The following is a 6,086-nucleotide window of genomic DNA, read 5'->3' as shown; positions in this document are numbered from 1 at the left end:
CTATGACAGGGACTGATCACCCACAATTTTTAGAGCAATGGACTCATGCAATAACCTCCAACCAGCTTCGTCCATTGGTAGAACACACTCCTCAATCATACCACATGAAGAAAATTTAACACACTAAAATAAAATACTCACACACAGAAGACAAGCCGGAAGAAAAGGCAGAAAGTCACCATGTGGTCTCTCATGCTCATGTAATTCCATCTTATTCAAATAATCTAATAATACATTTAAATACATGAGCAAGTGGTCTTAAGATAGTGCGTCTATCTTAGACTCACTTGATTGAGACAATTTCTCAACTTACACACTAATTTACAAGAGCTAGAGAATCTCTCATCCAAACTAGAATCCTTGGTTTGAGGAACTAACTCTCATGATTTAATTTAATTATTTATTTTATATATGATTAAAATAAACTATAAATAAATAATTGTAATTTATTACAATGAAATTAATTAATTAGTTATAGTAATTCAATGTCAATCATATTTAATTTTACCCCACCATAGGTGCAAAGATTGTGTTATCGAACTAACAAGACCATTCGATGATCCAAAATGGATCTAGTTTTGCCTCGAGATCAAATTCTTCAAATGCATATGAAATTAGGATCAAGTTGAATTTCTCATTGATACGATTCCAACGGTGCGAACGACACGTAAATCAGAGTCCAGATGAAGAAGTTAGAGCCAGTCAATGTTTTTGGGAAAATTAGGTCAAAAGTCAAAAAGTCAAAGGTCAACAGTGAACGGTCAATAGTCAACGATCAACTAGGTCAACAGGATGATGTCAGCAGGACATGTGTTGTCCTGTGGATACACCATTTGTCCAGGATGATGTCAGCGAGTTGATAACATGTCGCAATATGATTGGTTAATATGGTCCAATCCAGTGGTGATATGTGGCAGCGCAATTTTACCCAATATTACCTAATTTCCAAAATTTTGTGGATCAGTGAGGATCGAACCCCTGACCTCCCGGAATGACTGATTTTTTGCCAGAAGGGCCGCACTGGATGGGCTAAGGTGAGTCTTGTTAAGGTTTGGGATGATATTGTATTTATGGTTGCGGTATTGAGGTGCCAGAAAAAAAGGTTGACGGCCAGAGTCAACCCCATGGCCACCAGACCCCTTAATTAAGTTTCGGAACTATCCCACATGTAACGGGATACGGTAAACAACATGCCATATATATCAAACCAAACCACATATATATCAACAATGGAGCGCAAAGATATGCCACCAAAGGTTCATGCGAATATATGTTGCTATATATAAATGTCAATCCAAATCAAAATCCCAGAGTGGCGGGTGGGGGTTTCGACTGGCTGACCTCCAACTTTAAATACCAATGCACTCACACATTCGGGCTAACCACAATGCCAAGGGTGGAGCTTGGTAAACCAAGCGCCAAAAAGTCCTTTTAAATTATTGTAGGTGCCAAACCAGCCAAACCACCAGCGCGTAGACCGAGGTAGTTTTGTACAGACATAAGTGGTTTTGCAGGGATAGAGGTGGTTTTGAATTTCTCCAGGGGGTCTCGAGGTCACAGTGGCCAAATATGGGCAAGTTTATACTTGTTTGACTCGAAATTTCAAGCTAAACGCAATGGTGAGATCTTTTTTCTCATTTGAGTCTCTGTTTTTTATCTCATGTCTGTAAAAGCATTTTGAAAACTAATAAAGCGGTAACACTGGAAGCAAAGGACCTGGAGAGGTAGCCAGGAAGTCTGGTGAACTCCGTTATCAAATTGTCATTGTGTTGATGCGTATGGTTATATTTAAATTTGCTTATGTGTTTATGTTATTTGCAATCTTTTTGATCTGTTGCACTAAGTAACATAAGAAAATTTCACATAAAGTCTATAATACCTTTTTCATTAACGGATCAAGTGGTATCAGAGCAGCAAGGTTTTTAAGGTCTGACAAGATTGTGTGAATATTTGAATGCTTACTAGGTTAAGGCTCAAACGAGGTGAAGGTGAGCTTGTTGAGGCGAATCTAGAGATTGGAAGGGTCTTTTGACAAAGAAGGATGACAGATGAAACTCCACTTGGGTCAGAATCTCAATTCTTGGATAGTTTCATGACGACAAGTGCAATAGTGGAAGAGATGTATCTCAAGTTAAAGAAGAAAAAAGATGAAGGCACTTCATTACCTAAAGACAAAGAAGATAAGGGAAAGGGAGAAATGCTTGCTCCACCATCTCCTCCATCATCACCATCATCGTCATCATCATCCTCTTCTTCTCATAAATCTAGTCCTTCTAAGAAGAAAAAGAAGAAATCCTCTTTGATCAAATTACATGTAAAATTGGATTTGCCAATTTATGATGGAGAACTTAACGCTGAAAAGCTTGATAATTGGATAAGACAAATTAAAGTGTATTGCACGGTGTAGAAAGTTGTTTCACAAAGGAAGAAGATCCAGCTTGCTAACCTTCAACTTGGGCGAACCCCACTTGTATGGTGGGAAGGCAAGACACAAGCAGATCTCAAAAAGCATGGTAAAATCATTTCAACTTGGAATGAATTTGTTTCTGCTATTAAAAAGCAATTTTATCCTTTGACTTATATGCAACAAGAAATGATGAGTTGGCAAACACTACGTCAATTAAAAGTTCAAAGTGTTCAAAGTTATACTCAGGAATTCCGTAAGAGAACTCTAACATTAGGCATATCATTGGACTCACTAGAGATATTGTTGAAATACATAGGTGGTTTTCATAGTTATTTGAGGCATACTATACTTACGTTTAATCCAACTAGCTTAGATGATATATCAGTCCAAGCAACACATCTAGAAGCTAGAGGTAAAAAAGTAACCCAAGATGTTGGGAAATCAATCAAACCTATTGAAAGCAAGAATAAATGCAAGAAGAAACTTAAAGGGAAGGAGAAGAAAACAAACACTATGAAGAAAGATAAACCTTAATGCACTCATTGTAAGAAGGAAGGCCGCGATGAGGCACAATGTTGGTCATTGAATCTGCAATTGAATCCTAAGAAGTTCGGGAGTAAGGAGCGAAAGAATGTTGCTGCTATTCAAAAGGACTTGGGATTAGATTCAGGTGACGAGACAACAGCTACAGCTACAGGTATAAAAGGTAAAGATTCTAAAGCATCTACAAGTACTTCTTCTCATTCTATTGATAATAATAATGATGAGAGGAAAAGAAATGAGCTATTTCATATTAGATTCATTTCCAAGCATACTAAAATTGATAATTTATTTGATAGTGGTTCACAAGTTAATTTGATTTCTGAAGCAATTGTAAAGAAGTTGGGTCTAGAAACAAAACCTCATAAAAAGCCATATCCATTAGGTTGGGTGTGTGATAAAACTAAGCTACAAGTTACGAAACAATGTAAACTTCGTTTTGCTATAGGTCAAAGTTTGTAGATGAGGTTGAGTTAGACATAGTCCCATTGGACATATGTGGAATTGTATTAGGAAGTCCATGCTTGTATGATAGAAATGTTATCTTCTATCGAACTGAAAATAAGTATCAACTCACTAAGGATGGAATTGAATATATTGTAAGGGCTCATTAACTCAAAGATAACTTCTCTCTCATAAATTCAGGACAGATGAAAAGAATTGTAAATTCAAGAAAACAATTTTTACTTATGATTGTAAAAGCAAAGGATATTGATAAATTTGATGCTTTCCAAGACTGTAATCCTAAACAGAAAGCATATCTAGTTAAAGTTGTTTCCGATTATGATATTCTGTTTCAAGAGCCTATGAAGTGACATTCCCTTCAGCATTGCCAAGAACAATCCATTTTACAATCCTGTGGTTGATGTTATTGTTATTGTTGGCCTGGGGTAAAAATCCATTTTGTATGATGAATTGAGAGGGCATATTATTCAAAATGAAAAGGTCGAATGCACTAAAATATTGGAGGAATTTAGGGCATCATGGGCACATATGGGATGTACTATGATGTGAGATGGTTGGAATGCTCAAAAGGGTAGAACCCTTACTAACTTGATTAACTATCCCAACGGGAGAATGCTTATGAAATCAGTTGATGCATCTACACATATCAAAGATGCTCAATTATTATGTGGTTCATTGGACATGTTCATTCAGGAGGCAGTTCCACAACATGTTGTCCAGGTTATAACAAACAATTCTACAAATTATGTTGTTGCTGGCATGATGCTTATGGAGAGGCATCCTATGTTATTTTGGACACCTTGTGTTTCACACTACATTGACTTGATGTTGGAGGACATAGGAAAAATTTCTTTTGTCGGAGATATGGTTGAATCATAAAAAAACATTAGAAATCTTATATGTAATCATGCATATGTGCTTCATTTGATGGGAACAATTACCAATAACAAGGAGTTGGTGCAGCCTACTATTACATGACTTTCTACTAACTTCATATCTCTAAAATCTCTCTTGGATTTTATGTGGGATTTGAAGAGAATGTTTCTTTGAGAGGAGTGGTGTGCTTTGTCATTTAGTCACAAAAAAAGAGGGTGAGGCCATATGTATGCTAGTTTCATACTAGGACAGCTTCTTAGAGGGAGTGCAAGAGGTGTGTAGCATTGTTGAACCTTTGGTAAAGGTTCTTCGATTAGTTGATGGAGACAAGTGCACAATTTGTTACTTGTATGAAGCCATGGATAGGGTCAAATAATTCATTCACAACTATTATGAAAACAACAATTCATATGGAGAGTGATTGATGAGCAATTGAACAATACACTACATCATTGCATTCATGTTGCAGGGATCTACCTGAACCCTACATTTTTTTACTCACGTGGTTTCATATTTTATATTGAATGGATGGATTCTTCACTTGTGTTCAAAACAAGGTGTCATCTCCAGCAGGACGTGCATAAATTTGTAAAAAATTGGAGATATACAGGATGGTAGGTGGCCAATTTATCATTGATATGGTTATCCATAATATGACAACCAAAATGAAATGTAAGCTTTAGTTTATTTCAAATTTCAAATTTCATTGTCTCTTCATACTTTGCATCAACTTTCAAATTTCAATTTTTCTCTTATGTTTCTCTTATCCGTTGTAGATGTGTGTTGGAGAAGCTATGGTGGCAGAGTACCCAATCTCCAAAATCTTTCTATTTGAGTGTTTAGCTAAAAATGTAGCTCCTCCAATTGTGAGCGCAACTAGAGTGTATTTAGAAAAATAGACACCAAGAAGAGTAATAGGTTAAAAATTTTCCAATTAATTTTTTGAATTCATTAAATAATTAAAAATATAATTTATTATTTTTATAATTATTAATTTATAATTGATGATCCTCGTATAGCTATGGTCTATGTCTACTACAATCTTCGATTGTGGGTGAGGAAACTTGAGAGGATACCTAATATGGAGGCCATCTCATTGGATGGGATTGATATAACTTTTGGATGGAGGGTTGAAGCAAAAAGTTCTATCATGGAATCAACCCCTAATTAGTTAGAGGAGGACGTAGTGGAGGGGGTAGCATTTGTAGGGGAGGAGGACGTGACATCACCTACCATGGTCACCAGTAGAGGGTGTGGTCTACATGCTCTCGCTCCTAGTTCTTTCAGCTTCGAGAGGACATCAATTTGTAATGCCAACCCTAGGGTCTTCTTCATCTTAGGGGAAAGCTATTACATTTTATCACAAGAGAGGCAGAGGAAATTATTAGTTACTTAGTGGTTCATTTCATTGTATATGACTCATGATATGAGATACATTATTATATTTTTTTGTTGATATTTTGACGCTGAGTCAAGACTCGGGCTCCAAGATATCATTCATTGTTATGTATGATGTACCACCAGACATATTACACATCTTATATATTAGCTCTATTTTCATATTTATATGTCAATGCATTTATTTTATGTTTTGGATTCTTTAGATACTAAAAACGTTGATTTTTTTTTGTATTTTTTTAATTTTTCCAACTATTTAGTGATTACCAATTTTACCCCGATTTTTATGATTTTTTCATCTTTGAGACCCTTGTCGATTTAATCTCAATTTGGATTATCACAACATTGATCTCAAGTTTCAAATTCTTCCACATCCCCACATGGAACACCATCTATCAAG

The sequence above is a fragment of the Pinus tabuliformis genome, chromosome 2_1 (genome assembly GCF_031772625.1).
Source record: "Pinus tabuliformis cultivar Carrire ecotype Pingquan chromosome 2_1, CPIR1, whole genome shotgun sequence".
NCBI lineage: Eukaryota > Viridiplantae > Streptophyta > Pinopsida > Pinales > Pinaceae > Pinus > Pinus tabuliformis.
Note: the sequence above shows the minus strand (reverse complement) of the source record.